Genomic DNA, 20,998 nt, shown 5'->3' with positions numbered 1-20,998 from the left:
CTTCTGGTAGTGAGTTCCACAATCTAGATTCAGCTCCCTTTAAGAGTTGTCTCCTGCAGTCATGAGTCTTCCATACTGATTGACGGTTTCGTAATGCCAGTGGAATGTGGCTGTTCTTAAAGATCATGCTCATGGAAGGAGAGATTATCCTGCAGGTAGGTGGGGGGCTTTTGAATACTGGGGGAGAGGCCTTGAATTAGACTCTCTACTCATTGGAGAGTCAGTGAAGAAAGTGAAGTGCAGGAGTGATGTGTTCACAGTGGTGAATGTTGCAAAGCAGACAAGCTTCTGAGTTTTGTATATGTTGGAGCTAATTCGAAGCATGCTGCTTGGAATGAGTTGCAATAATCAAGCCTGGAGGTAATAAATGTGTGGATCACCATGGTCAGGTTTGTTTCTGATAGGAGGGGGAGCAACATTCTGCCCAGTCACAGATGGAAGTGGCCATCTTTGTTATGTCTATTTAATCATCTAGTAGCACTGAGAAGTGCAAAAAGACTCCAAGTCTGTGGACCAATTTAACAATTATACAGGCAGATTGTCCTCAAAAGGGGGGAAGTGGGAGAGGAGGCAAAGTCTTCAAAACTCTTCATTGTTCTTACCAGCTTTCCTGCAGTTCTGTTTGGGTTCAGCTTTAGCCAGCTGTTCTACGTCCCTGTGTTTCTTTTGGCTAAGCACTGGGAAAGTTGGAAGGTGATACTGTTCGCATTTGTCTTTCAGAGATATAGAGCTGGGTATTACTTCCCTCCTGCAAGTGTTTCAACTCATGTTGTATCACTATTTCTCCCAATGGCTTTATATAGATGTTGAACAATATGGACAAGAGTCTATGGCACTCTTACCATGAGAAAGCTGTGGAGGTGGAGGAATAGTTGCCCTCTAGGTTTGGTCTGACTTGAGCTATTTGAGTGTTCCATTCCATGGAAGACTTCTGAAGGCAGGACAGAAGTATTTGGTGATCAGTAATATCAGTTGGCCCAGGGAGTTCTGTCAGGATGAATGTGTATGTTACTCTCTTTTTCTGTAGACAGAACGAGCTCATGCAACAAGTGCTATCTCTGTATGCCTAACCTGACATCTGACTGACAGGGATCCAGGATACAGGCAAAGAGATAAAAGAACGAGGAGTACTTGTGGCACCTTAGAGATTAACAAATTTATTTGAGCATAAGCTTTCGTGGGCTAAAACCCACTTCATTGGATGCATGCAGTGGAAAATACAGTAGGAAGAAATATATACACAGAGGACATGAAAAAAATGGCAACACCCATTTTTTCATGTCCTCTGTGTGTATATATATCTTCCTACTGTATTTTCCACTGCATGCATCTGATGAAGTAGGATTTAGCCCACAAAAGCTTATGCTCAAATAAATTTGTTAATCTCTAAGGTGCCACAGGTACTCCTCGCTCTTTTTGCTGATACAGAATAACACGGCTACCACTCTGAAACCTGTCACTATGCAGAGAGATGTTTGTGGAAACTGTTTTTTTTTTTAGTAGCCTCTCAGCTTGTTCAGAAAATGGAAATTAGGCACTGGACAGTAATTGGTGAGGTCATTAGCAGTGAGTGATGGTATCCTTAGGGCTGGTTGGACTTTTACATGCCTTAGGGTGAGAAGTAAATTCATCTTTTTAAAAAGAGATGACAGTCTTGGTTAGTAGGGTGTTCTCTACTCTTTCTTACTGTCCAGGTAGGGCTCAGAGTCAAAGTGATGTTTTCCATGGAGACAACAGACTGAATTCTTGGAAGAAAGGTGTTGTACTTCTGCCCCTGCTTTTGGCTTGCTACTTTTTGTGACCAACAAGACATTCTAGGATACAGTTGGTATTTCTGTGAACTAAAGTAATATTTCAATGAGAGATGCTTGGCTCTGGGAATGATTGGAGACAATCTAGCATTAATCATTTACAATTTGGGAGATTTCTGTGTGTCATGAGTTTTCTTCCTAAGTGATTGAGGAGAAGTAGGGTATCTTTGTCTTCTTGACAGCAGTGCAGAAATTTTTTCATGTTTGAGCCTGTCTGTATCAGACTGTGATTTCTGCCACTGATAATAGAGTTCCTTTTTTCTTTCCTGTCATAGGTCATCCAGAAGCATGATCTTAGCCACTTTTCTCACTCTAGACCAGTGGTGCAACCTGCAGCCCGCGGGCCGCATGTGGCCCATCAGAGTACTGCCGGCAGGCCGCGAGACAGTGTTTAAATTGACTGTCCGCAGACATGGCAGCCCGCAGGTCCCAGTGGCTGCGGTTCACCGTTCCCAGCCAATGGGAGCTACGGGAACTGGTGGCCAGCCCGCACTGCTTCTCACGGCTCCAATTGGCCGGCAACAGCGAATCTCGCAGCCATGCCTGTGGACGGTCAATGTAAACACTGTCTGGCGGCCCGCCAGCAGATTACTCTGATGGGCCATGTGCGGCCCGCGGGCTGCAGGTTGCCCACCACCGGTCTAGACAGACAGGTATTATAAAAAGCAAGAGATTCAATCACACCATTTCACAATTTCCTGTCCTTATTGTACAATCCACATTTTGAAGAAATAGGGGTATTAAAAATACATGCACTTTTTTTTCTTTTCCATATTTAACAGTTATGTTATAGTTGTCAAAAAATGTAGTTAGGCAAGGAAATCCAGTGAGCCACTGTCAACACCTTCAGAGACCTACATTAATTGCCAGCTTAGGGCCCAATTGAACAACACTAATTCACACACAGTATGGTACTACTCTGCATGATTAAATGTGGTAGAGTTAGGGCCCTTAGTGAAAACTCACTACACAGTAGGGTGATCACAGCACTAGGCAAATAACCAATAGGTTCCTATCACAGTACTTAATTAGCAAGAGTATAGAAAGATTAAAAATTAAAATTAATTGAGCACGTTCTGAAGCAAATCCTCATAACCTATTTTCTTTTTTAATGAGACTTTAATTAGTTGTGCAAGGGAAGTTTTATGTCTTCAGTCGCTTTGGTTGAACATGGTTATTTTCTTTATGTCACCGACAATGGGTATAGGATGATACAGAAACATTTTCCTCAAGAGAGGAAAAAACTTAGTCTATTCAGAATGACTCAATACCAGCTAGAGTGGAATTTTTGGAGTGAGCAGAATTAAAAAAGAAGTAGGAAGGGTTAATTATTATGGACATCCTATCCTATGATTATTTTTCCTTCAGACTCTTGTATATAGAAGTGTATCACCTGTTTTCACTGGAAAAGTTACTAGGTCTCTCTCTAAATAACAATATCAAAATCAGACATCATAATTGAATACTATTAATATCAATACTTCCTCCACAAAAAAGTTACTGGCTGAAATTTTTGAACAGCTCTAGGATGCTCTCATTCTCTCCTTAGATCATCTCTATTTTACACAGCTGCAGCTTGTGGGCAACTCCCATGGCATAAAGGGAACTGGTATTGCCAGGCCAGAGAATAATTTGTAGTGTCATCACTCTGGTGTATGTTATTACATTGGTACACGAGGGCAGGTTTCAAATCCAATGGCATGGGATTGAGGCTGGACCTCAAACTGGAATTTGGAAATTGTTTGGCTTTGCCTTAGAGATGATTAGAGAAAGAGGCGAAGATTTCAAGAAATTAAAGAAAACCTGTTCTTATTTTGAATTACAAAATTATTTTTTAATTTCAAAAGTATAAAAGACTATCTCTAATTTCCTCACTTGTGATTAGTTTGTCAATCTAGATACTGCTTCAATGTATGCCTTTTTAAATATGATTTTTAATAGCGGAAAACTAAAAGGAAACAAGCCTGGTGCCCTGGAATTGTATGAGAGAAGCACTGAAAACTGTAAATAACAATTATATTCTATCATGAAAATCTGCCCAGGACTGTATAAATAACAGAGACGGCATGTACTTGTGGTCAAACTCCTGTTTGTTTGTCATCTAGAATCATGAACAAATCTTTTCCAAAGTAATTTCAGAAGGGTTATCCCATCAGTTCTAACACTTGCTGAATAGGTTTCCATTTCAGGATTATATAAACCTTTCTACAGCAGCTTCTAGGTTTCTGTCTCGTTTCTCCTCCCACTATTTCTTATTGATTGTACATCTACATCTACACTCATTTAGTTGCTGCACAAAATTTAGCACATCCTAACAATATATAAAACCTTTTTTAAAATTCTCTTTTAAGCTAATGTCTCTGGTAATATTCAATAATGTCAAAGCAGATTCCGGTGATATTACATAGTGAAATATTTCATTCATCACATTTATATAGATATTTTCATTTCTGAAATACAAAGATGTGATAACACTTTTTATGGACACAAACCTGCCCATAGTGATCTGTTTCTTTGAGCCAGATTACTTCAAAGTGCTGTCTTCAGAACTGTCCTTTAAAAACGTTCAGAGACTTCAGGTACTGAAGAATGCTGAAGCTTGACTACTCAAGGGTATGTGCCTACAAAAATCAATTATGTCCACACTCTGCAAGCTTCACCTGTTGCTCAGAATGGCTTAGGTCCAATCTAAGCAAGAGCAAGGGGGATTGTTTTATAGCTAAGACATAAAACTGAGAGTCAGGCAATCTGAGTTCTGATTCTACTTGAGACATTCTGTGTTGCTGATCCATACATAGAATTCTGGAAAGCTGGAATATTATGTCGTGCTAAAAGTCAGACTATTCTCATCTGTCCTGCTATATACCAGTCAGGGACGATGTATTTTGGATTTTTCCTCTTTCTAAAAATCATCTAACCCTGAATCTGACCACTTTACAGTGCATTACAAAACATATCTTTGCCCACCTTTTTCACTATCTGTGGAATAGGAAACCCCTGGCATTTAGCATACTTTTCCTAGTACCCGGTGCATAGTCCTGCCTGGAGAAAAAATGATATTATGTTTTATTGATTTGTTGATTATTTACTTCATAGTATCCAAACATGCATTAATCACTTCACGGTATGGGTAGAAAATATAGCCCCTGCTCCAAAGAACTTACAAAGTGAAATTTTAAAATGACCCAGTGAATTAGACAAACACTTGGGAGGCATGAATGGCAAAAGGAAAAAGGTTGCAGTAGTAAGATCAACTGTTCGTTGTAGGCATGTGCCCATGTTGATAGTTCTATAGCTTGTTCGCTTTGTGGTGATGGTGAAGACATAAGATAGTGAACCGTTAATATTCCCTTTTGGTGCCTCAGAAGAGCTGAGATTTTAGGAGGGGTTGAATTGAGATGGCCTGCTACTAGTGCAAAGACTTTATTTTCTGATAAGTATGATGATCATCATGTTCAATCTGGCTCCTGTAAATAAATTTTGAGGCTGTCCTCTTTTTGCACAGGATTGTATTGTATTTTCTTACCTAATAATTATCTATGATTTTCTGACTTTTCTCTATTATTCCTATAAACGTTGTTTTTATTTACGATAGCACAAACTGGAGCTGGAGACCACTAAACTGGGATGCATGTGGATTATGGCTCTTCTTTTCTAACAGAGTTGGGGGGGAAGTGGCACAGCGAACATTGAATGACTGAAGGGTATTACACCAATCCAGAATAGTCAGGTGAAAATATTCCCATAGAAGTTTGTAGCCAGAAAAAAATGAACACTGAGTTTCACTGTCTGTTGTTTTTATATTCTGCCTAAATATGTTTTAATGTAGTCTGTTGGATACTGCTATTTTTAGTAGTGGCTCATGTGTGAGCTATGTTACATCATAACTGCATACATGTGACAGCATCCTTTGGTGTATTTTCCCCATGATATCATGGATACAGTTATTTCCTTATCAGTGTTGTGCTTGCAAATTCTTTCAATCATTCTGAATACAATAAGCGGGTGTGTGATTTCCATTTCCTGAGTAATACACAATTTGTTGTTAATACTTATACATTCCTTGTTCCTTGGCGTTTGCTAAAAGATTTAATTCATCTACAAATTCAAGTAAACACCCATTTGGGGAGGGGATGATCCATTCACAATTCTACATTCAGTCTTTATTATGTTACTACAGGGTAGTTTTTTATTTGTGGGAAGAAAAAAAATGGAGACATACAAGCAGATGGTTGCATCTGAAGTCTCTGAATAACAATTTCTATCCAGATGAGTTGATGAACAATACTAAAGAAATTGCATTTTGAATTGCATACTAGTAAAATATATGCAATTATTAATCTGATTTCTGTGTACCGTGGCTTTATGTGTAACCTGTCTCTCTGCCTTCTCCGTAAGGGAGTTCAAGATGGAGAGACTGACAAAGTGGGAGATGCAATCTGCTTTCTTTGTCATAAAGATTTGACATTTGTTCTTTCAGTAGTATAAAATAAGGGCTAGATATCATGACCTTATGCTGCAGTTACTGCATAGCCCTGCTCCTAAAGGTTCCATATGCTCCTGCCTACATTGTGATCAGCAGTAATCAATGAATCATGTGCCTACAGAGAGAGGGTGGGGCTTCCCAAGCTGTCTGAAGAAAGCAACACAGCCACACTCCGGCATAAAACCTGCCAAACCCTAGGCTGTCCCATACTGTTGGCAGCTTCCATTGGTACAATGTCCAAATTTAGGCCCTGTGGCACATAGTATAATGAAGGGACCTCTGTTGATTTATGAGTCTCAGCTGGCTGACTCTGCTCTGAGTACCAAGTTCCTACCAGAATGTAGGATGGGTAGTGGTGGTGGTGGTGGTGGTTGTTTTTGTATTAGCACAGTGCCTAGGAGCCCAAGTCATAGTCCAGGACCCCATTGTATTAAGGTGCTGTACAAATGCGAAACAAAAAGCTGGTCCCTACCTCAAAGAGCTTACATTCAAAGTATCAGCCAAGAGCCAACTGAAGGATATAGACAGATAAACAGGAATTGCAAAGAAACAATGAGACAATATTGGACAGCATGAAAGCCAGTGGCATGAGTGCACCAGTGGCATAACCCTTGTCACGATGTTGAGCCAGTTCAGTTTACATGTGGGACCGTGTGCTGCCTATTACCTGCTGGTGTCGCACACAATGCATGGGAATATATTAGCATGACCATACCCCTTTGGCATAAGTCTCTAATACTATTTGTATGCTACTTGTATATTTGTTGGTGGGTACTTGAGAAATGTAGTTTGGAAAAATATTGCTTTTCTCAGAAAACTGAGGACTAGTATGGTGCCTACTCTATTCATACATTCACCCCACTGATGTGCACTTGGGGCATTTCCCTGTAAACAAAAGCATAAGTTTCAGCTTCCCAAAAATCAACGATGGGTTTTCTTTCTTTTATTGTTGGCAGTGGTTGAATTGTTGGTTTGTTCCTGAATAATTTTATTTTGACACAGTTTACAAGTATATTCATGTACAATTAAAAAATGATTAGAAGTAAAGATTGAAGTATTTAAGCATTAAGACATTAACTTTCTGTTTAATATTATTGAATCATTTGTGAAGCCTTTGTGCTCTGCAAGACATTTTGAATGAGTGCATTCAATTGAAAAGTAATAGCACATTTAAGACATTACAAGAATAAAAATTGTTCTATTTTTGCTAATTATTGAGGAATGTTTTTTATGAATCTTGGTGCTGTAGAAACCTTAGTAATATTTTAATTATTGTATGCTAGTGCTTATTCCTAGTTCATTTACTACTTCTAGAATGAAATGTTAGTTACAAATATTAAAAGGAGCATACTCAGATTGATGGAACTGTACTTATTTTTATGGGCCCCCAACTTCCACCATAATATTACAGAATATATAATAAGAACATCTTAGTCAGTTTATGAAAACTGTCAATTTCCAAGGCAAGTAAAGCTACAGTATAGATTAAAATAGTAAATTAAATCTATGTCCAGAGCGCTTTTATCAATGAAGTGTTTTTTTAAGTACAGGAAGTACAGACAATAGATAGTGAAATCATATACCAGAATTAAAGAAATGTAGGGCTGGAAGGGACCTTGAGAAATCATCAAGTTCAGCCCTCTGCACTGAGGCAGGACCAAGAAAACCTAGACCATCCCTGACAGGTTTTGTTCAACTTCTTCTTAAAAGCCTTCAATGATGGGATTCCACAGCCTCCCTTGGAAGCCTATTCGAGAGCTTAACTACCATTAGAGTTAAACTTTTTCCTAATATCTAACCTAAATCTTCCTTGCTGCAAATTAAGCCCATTGCTTCTTGTCCTAACTTCAGTGAACCTGGGGAACAGTTCACCACAATTCTCTTTATAACAACCCTGAACATATTTGAAGATTATCAAGTCCCCATCAGTTTTCTTTTTCTCAAGACTAAACATGCCCAATTTTTTTAACCTTTTCTCATAGGTCAGGTTCTCTAACATGTCTACAATTTTTGTTGCTCTCCTCTGAACTCTTTCTAGTTCAGGGGTGGGCAAACATTTTGGCCCGCGGGCTACATCGAGGTTGCAAAATGGTATGGAGGACTGGGTAGGGAAGGCTGTGCCTCCCCAAACAGCCTGGCCCCTGCCCCCATCCACCCCCTCCTACTTCCTGCTCCCTGACTGCCCCCCTCAGAACCTCTGACCCATCCAACCACCCCTACTTCTTGTCCCCTAACCGCCCCTCCCGGGACCCCACCTCCTATCCAATTGCCCTTCTCCCAGTTCCCTGACTGCCCCCCTGACCCCTATCCACATCCCTGCCCTTGACAGGCCCCCTGGGTCTCATACCCACTATCCAAACCCCCCTCCCTGTCCCCTGACCGCCCCCTCCTGGGACCCCCTGCCCCTAACCGCCCTCCTGGGACCCCCCCTTCCCCAGCCCCTTTCGGAATGTGGCCCTGCGAACATGGGTGGAGGACTCAGGACGAGCAGGGGCAGCTGCGCGGCCGGAGAGAAGCAGTGGTTTCCCCTTTAAAGCGCCACTTCTCTCTGGCCGGCTGCGCAGCCGCCCGGTGCTCCTCCTTAGTCCTCCGGCCCGTGCTCGCAGCGCTCCTGCTGCCCGCACCTCCCGCCTGCTCCCCTGAGGCTGCGGGTGAGCCTCCCTCCCTGTTCTCCCCTGCCTCCCCCCCTGCAGGGGGTGCACTGGTGCTGAGCTGCCCGGCGGCGCAGTGAGCTGAGGCTGCAGGGGAGGGGCCAGGGGCTAGCCTCCCCGACCGGGAGCTCAGGGGCCGTGAGCCGTACTTTGCCCACCTCTGCTCTAGTTTGTTCACATCTTTCCTAAAATGTGGTGTCTAGAATTGGATTCATTACTCTAGCTGAAGCCTCACCAGTGCCAACTAGAGCAGGACAATTATCTCCAACTTCTTACAAGCAACACTCCTATTAATACACCCCAGAATTATATTCACTTTTTTGCAGCTGCCTCAGATTGCTGCCTTATATTCAATTTGTGATCCTCTATAACCCATAGATCCTTTTCAGCATTACTACCCGCAGCCACTATTTCCCCATGTTGTCATTGTGTATTTGATTTTTCCTTCCTAAGTGAAGTACTTTGCACTTATCTTTATTGAATTTCATTTTAAATTCAGATCAGTTCACCAATTTCTCAAGGTCATTTGAAATTCTAATCCTATCCTCCAAAAGGTTTGCAATGCCTCCCAGCTTGGTATCATCTGCAGAGTTTATAAGCATGCTTTCTACTCCATTATTCAAGTCATTAATGAAAATATTCAATAATAGTGGACCTAGATATGCCTTCCCACTAGACCCCTGCGGGACCCCACTAGATATGCCTTCCCAGTTTGACAGTGAACCTTTTACAACTACTCTTTGAGTACGGTCTTTCAACCAGTTGTGCACCCACCTTTATAGTAAATTAATCTAATCCATATTTTCCTAGTTTGCTTATGTCACATGGTGTTACCAGAAGATTTGGATCTAGTGATCCTAAAAACACTGCTTTTAATTTAAAACCCTAACCTTTCATTTATCTAAAGTGGTAACCAAAGTTGTGGCCTGCCCTAAAGGAATTTCCAGGATATTACCAGGGTGCTTGTCTCTGATATATAGAGAGTTTCCCAGAGCAAGCTAGTCTTGCCGATTCTTGAAAGGACACGGATACAGCCCTCTGATTGAGAATAGGCACCCAAGCAATAATGCTTCAAAAACAGAAATAATATTTATTTAGAAGTGAGTGGTTACAATAAAAGAGAAGAGATAGATATAAGAAGGGTTACAGTTACAAGAATGAAGCGGTGGTGGTAAATAAAAGATAACCATATACTTATCACTCTATAAACATAACAATAATAATTTAACATTTATCATTAGGCATACATTTAATACATCAATATAACCGATGACATTTAAAATTTAATTCGTAACTGTTTACACTAACATCCAATAAGTGCTGATCAGGCAGTTATTGAATGGGTAGGGGAAAATCTCATTCAGACCACAGGCATCCGGCTTTATCTACAAGCAAAACCCAGGCATTCCTTGATAGTAAATAGAAAGAAAATCAGATTTACACAGGTACCACAATCCCTCGATTCGTCAGAAAATGTCCTTCTGCTCTGTCAAAGACAAGAGAGGCTGGTCTGTTGAAGCTGGAAGCCGTTGCTGAAGAGAGCCGGCTGCTTGACAGGTGAAAGCTCCTGCTGGTCTCTCCTGAGGTAAAGTGCTCTCCTTAGGGAGGAGAGGCAAAAGCCCATTTGGCTCCTGGCATGGCCCCCTAATGGCTGGGTAGCAGAAACAGCCGTTGCTTGGGGCAACCCTAGAATCCTTCAGTTGCTGCTGCTGTGCTGCTGCTCAAGTAGCTCCTTTTTAGGCAGCTCTTTCTTTGCAGGGTTCCATTAATGCTGCTAATTTGCTCTGCCCAGTCACATGTACCTACATGCGACAGGAAGTCCCATGTATCCCTATGGGCTACAATGTATCTCTATGGGATTTTGCTGAGTCATTCCCCACAGGAAGAGATGCAATACCGTATTGCACCATTTCAGAACATGGTATTCATCCGTTCCAATACAGTTTTCTTCTGAGAACAGCACCCCATTGTTGAGAAAGCTGGGGCCCTCCCATTGGCACCATCTATACAGCGATGCATTCATCCCCAGGATGTGAGATTCCCTGCCTGGGCCCTTACCCTGAACCAGGACAATGAACAAGAACACAACCTGTACCCCTGACTGCATCACCCTGGCTCTCATTACTCACTACTGATCTGCTCAGGGTCAGACTTGGTGGTATTATGAGTGCCCACTTGGATGGGCAGCATGCGGTTGCGGTCACAGGCACTGATGAGCCTCAGCAACCTTTCCATAATGTCTCAGAAGTGCGCTTCAGGCAGGCAGTGTAGTTCTTGGGATATCATGTCGGGTTGGCAGGTGGATGCCTCCTCAGAAAGGAGTTTCTGACCCCTTGAATCCTATGCCTTCGCCTCTTGGGTGTGATGAGTATGAGCTTGCCAGCCTTAGATGCAGGTGGCTCTTCCTCCTCAGCCATTGGGTTCTGCTCCTCACCTCCTGTTGCCAGTACAGAATACTGGTTCTTGACCTCGATGGATGTGGGACCTGGGTGGAATGTGGTGCACTGTCTACTGCCCGAGGTGGTGAGCAGGCAATCTCCTCCCTGTCAAGCAACTGGTTTTCCATCCTTTTGTGGTGCCACTGTAATTGGCTAGCATCCTCCATCACAAATGGTGATGAAGAACTTGTGCTCCTGGATGCTACACAGATGATCCACCTCGTCCAGTAGCTTTCTTACCTGCTTCCTTAGGGTCTTAACCAACAGACACCTCTCTCACCTGTGGTTCCTCCTGTCTGGCTTTCATCAGTGGGGACCTGCAGGCCACATTCCCAGCAAGTCAAGACCTGGGCCTGAGTGGAAGCTTGCATGGTAAGAATGCCTGTCCAGCAAGGAGCCCCACTGGTGCAGGCAGAAGAAGAGCTAGCAATGGTGTTGGCAACAGGCCATTTTCCTCCCATGGTGGGTCTTTCCTTTTGAGTACCAGCAAGTTAAGGAACGCCGGGGGAGGAGGGAGAACAGCACAGAACCCTTGCTTCCTTGCCTTCTTCCACTGTAAAACTCAGCTGACTGACTTCCTTAGTCTCCCAGCTGCCTTTGCCTCACCAGCCATGAGTCTTACCAGCCACTGGCAGACTACATGTTTTTAAGAGCCTGGGCTTCACACATAGCTGGAATGGGTGACTCAACCCATCTCATTCAACTGCCTCTAATCACAAAAACTGCACTGCTCTCCTTCCAAAGAGCCCTGCTAAAATCCTTCAAAAAGCCCTGCTAGAAAGCAGATGCTAACTCATTCAACTGCAGCTCAACCTACTCCAGACAATCAGCAACCAAGCCTAGATTTCAAAACCCAGGAAACACAATAACCAACCCAGAGTCCTACCGGACTTGATGGCAAGGTCCTAGCGCAGGAAGTGCTCCTCTTTTACCCCCCAAAGTAATAGGACAGAAGTGCCCCAGAGGTACTCACAGCTAGCTAACTCCCTCAATCTCTAAGATGTGGATTAAATAAATAACTGAAACCTTCACCTTAAAACTCAAACAAATAATTCAGAACTTAAAACCATTTGAGGTTCAAAGTAATTATTGTTTTTCATTATTCTTCTTCATTTTCTCCAAATGGGGCTGGAAGCAGAAAAGTCAAAACATGGCAAAATGGCAGTTTTTATTTTTTTCTGTCAGAATTAGATGCCAAAAGTATAAAAAAAATCCACTAGGTTTCCAGCTGATTTTTGCAGATGAATGAGGTTCACATTGCTAAAAAGTCAGATACTATAAGCAACTATCTAATCTCTTTCAGTTTTTTATTTCGTACCTATCATCAAAATTATAGAACACCAAACTTCAAAATAAAAAGATGTCATTCTTGCTCTGTTTCTCTGGGAGGGAGGATCATGACTCGGTATGTATTTATTTTTCTTTCTTTGCTTTATCAGATTGGAGTGAACTTCAAACATTTTGATGGTCACCCATCACTAATGCAAACCAGTCAGCTCTTAAATGAAATTCTCACAGTTGCACATTCAGCTGAATAAATATTGTATTTGCTTTATGAAAACTAATTGTGCCATTGGTCATGACTGTAGAAGATGCTTCTAGCAGAAATTGTGTAAAATAAGAAATAAAAATAATTTTGAAGACAAAGGAGTGTGGAAAAATTGGAAAAATCAGAAACTTCGTTTTGTCCCTATGAAAAAAAGTGTATACTGATCACTAGTGCTTAATTGGTGAACCACTATGAAAGATATGGTTAAAATCAGTTTTGAGACTGAAGAACAGTACAAATAAAAATAAATCAGTTGTAGGAGCCTGGCTGGCTCATTTCTAGATGAGTGAGTTCACATCCAGCGTGATCAGTAGTAACCAAAATGAGTGCTTGGTACCACTAGGAAATAAGTTGTTTTCAGTCTAGTTCTTATTGGATAGGTGTCTGGTGCACAAAGTCCATCTTCCCACTTGATGTGTTCTGGCTGCCTTGTAAACTGTTTCGGGAGTGAGACTAAGGGTATGTCTACCCTGCAGCTGGGAGCAAGCCTCCCAGCCCAGATGGCCAGACTGGAATGGGCATGGAAACTCCTCACTCAATGGAACTGGTCCATCCAGAAAGGGTAGGATATGTTGCCAAACAAATGCCAAGGCTTGTATTGTTGCTGCTGTTTGGTACTTGCTCTGTACAATTTATTTTAGAAATACTTCAGCTTCCAGTGCAGGGGGAAAAAAAGCTATAAAATATGTTTTCAAAATCCACCACTGAAATCCCCTCCCTGGGTAACAATCAGCAAAGTTCTCATTAGAAGGAACTTTAAGAGGCTTGCTGATTTGCAAAACAGTGCATGAGTGATGTGTGCATTACTTGCATAATTGGTCTTGTGCGTACCATAGCCACACACTGCCTTTAAAATGTACCCCCTCTGTGCGTTCATTATATCCATCTCTCACCCACTTCCGCAATAGACATTTATAGTCATTCTTCACTGTTTATTATTAGAAAACCAATGAATATGCAGCACAGTGCCCTGTGCTTTAACAGTCTAATATTAGAGAGTCCCAAAAGAACAAGCATGGTAATCGGAATCACAGTAGAAATTCCACATTTCTTTCTTGTTATTAAGAGCTACAAATTCTACTGAGCTGACTTATACTCTTTTTCTTTTCTGGGCAACACTTTCTTCATTTAGTGCTGGTTAGCTGGTAGTGATTAGAAAATGAAACCAACCATCTCAAAAGTGTAATTTGAGTTTTGTCATTTGATAGCATAATTTAATCATGTTGACCGCTTTTTCTATTAACATGTTACAAATGTGAATGATTTCTGAGCCTTTGTATGTTTCTGCTATGCCAATATGACCTAAACATAATTCTACACTGTTGGCACTTCTGTTAAAAATATATATCGTTATGTGACTGTAGAGGAGTGGGACTCACCCCTGTGGCGCCTCCTGCTGGTTACTTCCGGGAATTAGCTCTTCCAGTGTCTGGAGCGCCCCCTTCAGGCTGGTGATCCGCCTTACCTGTGGCCCCATGTCCCTCCCAGGACCCCGGTGCCCTTGTACCTGGGGTGCTGCCCCCTGGCAGTAACCCCTCAGTCTTAGGGTCTCCTCTCCCTGGGGAACCCTCACCCACTATCCCCACTTCGCCTCAGTCTTGGCTACTGTCCAGTCTCCATCTAGCCCCCGTTCACTAGGGCAGACTGCAGTATCAGCCACTCATCACAGGCAAAGGGGTTCGGACCTGCTGCCTCTGTCTCCCATGGGTTGCCCCCTGCAACCCTACACCTACTAGACTTTGCCAAGCCTGCAGCCTGGGGCTTTCCTAGGCCGGAGCTCCCAGCTCCTCTGGCCCTTCCCCAGCCCTGCTCCCAATCTAGGTGTCTGGTAAAGCTCCCCAGCTGAGCCTGCTTCCTCCCAATCAGCCTAGGCATCTTGCCCTTCCACAGCCCTCCTCCAGGGCTGTTTTAAACCCATCAGGGCAGGAGCAGGGAAACCACCCCGCTACACAGACTCTTTAAAGGTACAATTAAATCTTTTGTGCGGCACACAGTGTGAGTGGTTACATCATAATTTAACGTTGTATATGGCAAAGTTCTATGGAAAGTTCTTATCAGTTGTTTTTTGCTATATAAATAATCAGTGTGGTGCAAGTATATAATGTATTCTTTCCTGTAAGGCATCTTATTCAGATCCACCCTTAAACTCGTCTCTGCAAGGGGGCATGCTTCACTGGATTTATTAACAAACTCGGGGTGCTTCAGAAGGGATTCATCTGTAACCATAATCAGTACAGGTTGACCATGACTAATTTAGTTGTACATATTACCCAAGACACCTGGATTAGTGGACTGTACAAGCAAATTGAATATTCAGCTTTGTGAATTAGTGCAATGCAGGATTAAGTAGAAACCCAGGGCAAGACTTGTCTGTTTGCTTCCAGTTGTTAAATTCTTACAGCACCATTTCTCAAAGGGAGAACATAACATTTGCAACAGCAGCTATTTCTATCAACTCCTCTGATTGTAAGCCAATTTGCACCAATGTTTCCTGGAAAAGCCAAGCAAAGAGCAAATCCCCAATAGGCAAGCTACAGAGGGTTTTTTTTTAAATAAATATTTCTAAAAACAGAAGAGATGAAGAACATAACTGAGTCAGCTCTATCAAAACATAACAGCTAAAGGGTGCTCTAGCAACTTATCTAGGGCTAGTTTTGGTCATAGTGTTTGTTATGGGCATAAAGATACTTAAAAGTATGGAGTACACATACATACACGAGCCTGTCCAATACAAAAATAACATCAAAGTGTTTGTGTCAACTGTGTGTAAAAGAAATCCCGAAAATTAAAAAGGAAAATATGTGAGTAATTAACTTAAGATGTTTATAATCCTATTGGTTTTATTTTCATATGAAAAGGAGGTTTGTGTTTTGTATGCAAACATGCATTTTAACAGTGTAATAGCCTAAATCTATTGTAGAATGCTGCAGCAGTTCAGAGTGGTAATGGAGAAAAGAAATGAAACTAAAATAACCAGGTATTATATATAAGGTCAACAATAAGCATAGATCCAGGGAAGTGAAGCTTGATTATGGAAATGAGATGCAAAATATGTTCAATATGTGTTGCTTTTTGCAATTTTGGTATTAGTTGCTGAAAAAAGAAAATGTGATGCCCTTCAGGTGAGAAGTCTGGTACTAGAGATTTGTACTTATTAGCTCAGTTTGTATTCAGAGCTTTTTTTATAAGAAGTTTGAAAATGATAGAGCAGTATTCTTGTAGAATAGATTGTAAAAGAGGAGATCATAGTTCTGTTAAATCTTTGAACCTAAGAGATCTGATGCATAATCTTCAGAGGGATAAAAAGGCAACTAAATCTAAATCTACGGTAGTAATGAGTGACTACCTGTATATAAACTGGCCAAATGTCACAATGGGAAGAGGAGCAATTTCTCTGCACCTTAAATGGACTTACTAGTTGTAGACCACACAAGGAGTTACTCTTCTCAACCTTGTCCAAAATAAGTTGAGCCATTCTGTTATAATGACCATGCTATAATTAATATCAACATCCTCAGGAAAGGTACCAAAATAGCATGGAGACATGAAGCTTGAGAAAGTTGGCTTTAAAAGGAATAAAGCTAGTCAGAATATGCATTGTATGAAATAATATTAATTGTGTGTGTGTGTGTGTGTGGGCAGGCATGCATGGAGTTTCAGCCTGGAGTTTACAGAAAAATATCATAAGAGTCATACAAGGTATATGTATTCCTAAAGAAGGAAGATAGGAACACAAGAAATAAAATATGAAAATGCTGTTTGAGCCAAATGACTATCCTTCAGAAGTTGGGTTTCCTGCTGTAGTAAAACCAATAGAAAGGAGGCAAGAGAATTATGGAAGGTAAATTGGAAATGGAAATTGGAAACACTAAGAGGGGAATTAAAAGAGTAAGTAGCTCACCCTTTCTCACTCAAATATGTAAGAAAGAAATTTCCATGAACTACAGGGAGTAGAGGGAGTTACTGATTAGGTTACAGACACTGCAGAGAACCTAAATTATTTCTTTACATTGAACTTCATTACAAAGGATTTTCAGAAGATACCTACACCAGATCTACACTTTTCAGGTTATAAGGCTGAGTTATTGTCAAGAGTTGGGTGTCACAAAAGGAGTTGATGGTAGAGAACTGGTAGATTAAAGAGCAGAGAGTCAGCAGAACCAGATGGTACATATTCTAAGATTCTGAAGGAACCAATGAAATACCAACTCTCCGTTTCTAAAGTATTTATTTGCCATAAGTGTACTTGTTTTGCAGTAGAGCAAATAAGCTCAGTGTTTATCATTCTCCTCCATTGCATGCAGGTCCATGGTTTGTTTTACATCAGAAATACAAGATACATAGAACTATAATTATTAACCATATTGTCTATGATAAAAGAAATTAATCCTATCAAGCTTCCTTTTACATTTGTTGTTGTTTTACTCTTTTTGCATCATGCTTTAAAGCTTAGCAGTCAGGCAAACAAATTGCAATGTCCATGATTTTAGTTCTACTTCTGTGAATTATATTTCATTATGTCTGAAGTTTGTTTCCTCTTTCCTGCTTTTTATGCCATAGCCACTGCTCTTCAGATGGTTGCATGCCAACAAATGTCAAATGGAAAGACCAAAACAACAAACAATTTACTGTTGTCTATTGTACCCTCTTTGGATGGGATTTTTGGTAAGGGAGCAGGAGGAGGGAGATTTATGTGGCTGGGAAAAATAGTTGTCCTACAAACAAATCAACATTTTATCATAAATTTGACAATGCAGCACAAATGAAGAGAGGCACTTTCTATAGTAATAATGTAATCCATGGAAGAACTACAGCTGTCTATTCAGGTGCGCTCAATCTCTCCTTGATGGGAATAATTACCTTCCACCCTCACTGGGTAATTGCCTTTTGATTGAGGTCATCAGAGCAATCAAATCAGTGAGAGGCAGAAATCACTGGCAGGGTAAAAAAATAAGGGGGAAAGCATGAAGAGAAATTTGAAAAAGGAGAATTAATAAAGAGAACTTGTCTCTATTTTAATGTTCACAGTGATATTTCAAATGAAGTCATTACATAAAAATAACCCGCTGTTAAATATGTTAAAGCTTGTGGCTGTTTACTTGTCTTTCCCAGGAGAACAAGAAAGGTTTTTGTGTCATTGACATATTTTGTTATTTGAACAATGGAGTTTCTAATTGCAGACTTTGAAGTTAGTTTCCCTTTGTGAAAATCAATGTCAATTTGGATATTTTTGTTGCCTGTTGTTCATGGTCATCAAATGAATTTAGTAGCTTTTGTGAGGTTTTTTTTTTTCTTTTTGTTTTCCTCTAAAGTGGGTCTCTGGGTTATTTTATTATATAATGTTATTGGAGGTTATTTGTGAATATTTCCTTTCACCTGTTGATGATCTGCCTGTATTAGAGTTCAGGATTAATTACTTTTTGTCCCTGATAAGCTCTCCTGTCATTCTAACAACTTCTAAAATAAATGCATAATTACACAGGGTAGTAGTTGATTGCTAACATTTTCATCATTGTACGTGTGTGTGTTGTAAAGAAGATTTTGCTTTTGACAATGAGTGAAGTTCACAGGAGGCTAATGTGTATATTTTTCTATTCCTAATTTAACAGGCTTTTAAAAAGTGGTAGTTATAATACAGGATCCTCCTGAGCCTGAAGAGGTATGCAGCGGAAAGCCGTATCCCGTTAAAATAGCCCATAGCTGATAAAGTAATCTTTGTACTGAGATCACTGTTCAGGGATTAATATTAATATCTCACAGTCAAATTGGAAGGGCATATCAAATGAGGTCCCATAGGGATCGCTCCTGGGTCCAGTTCTGTTCAATAGCTTCATAAATGATTTAAATAATGACAGAGAGAGTACAATTATAAAGTTTGTGGACGATGCTAAACTGGGAGGGGTTGCAAGTGCTTTGGAGGATAGGATTAACATTCAAAATGGTCTGGACAAACTACAGAAATGGTCTGAAGTAAACAGAATGAAATTCAATAAGGAGAAATGCTACGTACTCTACTTAGGAAGGAACAATCAATTGCACACATACAAAATGGGAAATTCTTGCCTAGGAAGGCGTACTGCAGAAAGGGAGCTAGAGGTATCACTAGCTAAATATGAGTCAACAGGGTAAGACTGTGATGTATCATCAGCAATGCTGTAAGCAAGAAAGGAGAATTCTTCCACTCTACTCTGTGCCGATACGACCTCAACCGGGGTATTTCATCCAGTTGTGGGAGTCACATTTCAGAAAAGATGTGGACAAACTGGAGAAAGTCCAGAGGAGAGCAAGAAAAATCATAAACCATGACCTATGAGGAAAGATTGGAAAAAAATGGGTTTGTTTAGTCTGGGGAAGAGAAGACTGAGGGGGGACATAAATTTTCCAGTATAGTAAAAGGTTGTTACAAGGAGGAGGGTGAAAAATGATTCTCATTAGCCTCTGAGGATAGGACAAGAAGCAATGGGCTTAAATTGCAACAAGGGAGATTTAGGTTGGACATTAGGAAAAACTTCCTAATTGTCAGTGTAGGTAAGCATTTGAACAAATTGCCTAGAGAGGTTTTGGAATCTGTCATTGGATGTTTTTAAGAATAGGTTAGACAAACAACTGTCAGGAACTATTACTTAGTCCTGCCTTGAATGCAGGAGACAGGAATAGATGACCTATTAAGTTTCCTTCCACTCCTACACATCTGTGATTCTATGGTTGTATCTTCCACTAGCAATACGGGGGAGTCATCCATGTAAATCTTGCTATTGAGTGGTATTTGTGTGATGTGCCCTTGGGTGCAATCTGGACTGTGGAACCTCTGTGTCCCATTTAACTCTCCTGCCCAGGCTGTTTCCTATACTGCTAAGGTAGTGAACAGCAAGCCCTTCCAGGCTTTGTTACTCAGCCATCAGCATGCAGAGGCACACCCTGCCAAGTTACATGAAGGCTCGCTCAAGCCATTCATGAACTGTATGTAGGGAACAACGAGGAGTCCGGTGGCACCTTAAGGACTAACAGATTTATTTGGTCATAAGATTTTGTGGGTTAAAAACCCACTTTTTCAGATGGCAGACAAAGTGATGATGTCACTGTCCCCTATTTATACTTTTCTCCAGGTTCTGGAATAATCTTTGCTGTGTCATGGGGTTAGGCATCCCACATAGGGTATGTGCTCGAGCAACTGTCTTTATTTACAACTCCCCTGATGGAGAATAGCTGGTGATGGTTGCTTAACACCTGGCTGGGTGCTGGTCACTCTTTTCTATCTCTGAGGAGCTAGACTATAGGCATTTCTCAGACTCACAACATGTCAGTAACAAACTTAGCAAAATCTCACAACTTCATAGACAATGAAGAATCATACATTGCAACAGGATATTAGTGTTCAACAGATTGTGACTTTTCAAATGATATCTCAAAAGGTATAGTTTGTACAAAACATAATCATATAATAGTGGTGAATATGGGGGTTCAGAGGGTTACATGAGTTACAGTATGTCACAATTTGTCTTTGAGTTTTGTAAAGATTATGGGATAGATAAAAATAGGCAAACCCCCCAACACACAATTTTTAAAGGGTGGCCCACTTTATTTTATGCAGTAATTTTAAAGTAAATCATAAGGTAAGAGTAGGAAATGTACAATACATGTGGCATGTCTTTATTTAACTTTGCTGGGAAGATATCAACAGACTGTCTGTGGTGTCATTTCACTCCTGTATTTAATAGCGAGTGCATCTCAGTGGAGAGCAGCTATTCTTCATTCTTTAGAAAGTAAAGCTCTGGATGTTTCAAGCATATAGAACTGCCTCGAATAATCCATGCACAGGCTGGCACAGTAAATCAACTTTAGCCTACTCAGTGCAAATTCAGAGGTTTTTTTATTGTATGCACCAGTGTCCTATGTTGTATTTTATATCACAAATAAAACTAAGTAATTTATGATGAGGGTGGACATGGCAGTACATAAGAACATAAGAACGGCCGTACCGGGTCAGACCAAAGGTCCATCTAGCCCAATATCCTGTCTACCGACAGTGGCCAATGCCAGGTGCCCCAGAGGGAGTGGACCAA

At 40.9% G+C, this 20,998-nt stretch overlaps 1 protein-coding gene across 6 annotated transcripts in view; it reads left to right on the top strand.

The window, feature by feature from the left end:
* The window catches only part of CNTN5 (contactin 5), a 1,008,853-nt gene that overhangs the window by 324,694 nt on the left and 663,161 nt on the right, over positions 1-20,998 (top strand). The window lies entirely within an intron of this gene.

This window comes from Chrysemys picta, chromosome 1, assembly GCF_011386835.1.
Source record: "Chrysemys picta bellii isolate R12L10 chromosome 1, ASM1138683v2, whole genome shotgun sequence".
Classification (NCBI taxonomy): Eukaryota; Metazoa; Chordata; order Testudines; family Emydidae; genus Chrysemys; species Chrysemys picta.
Note: the sequence above shows the minus strand (reverse complement) of the source record. Positions and strands in the feature narration are given on the sequence as shown.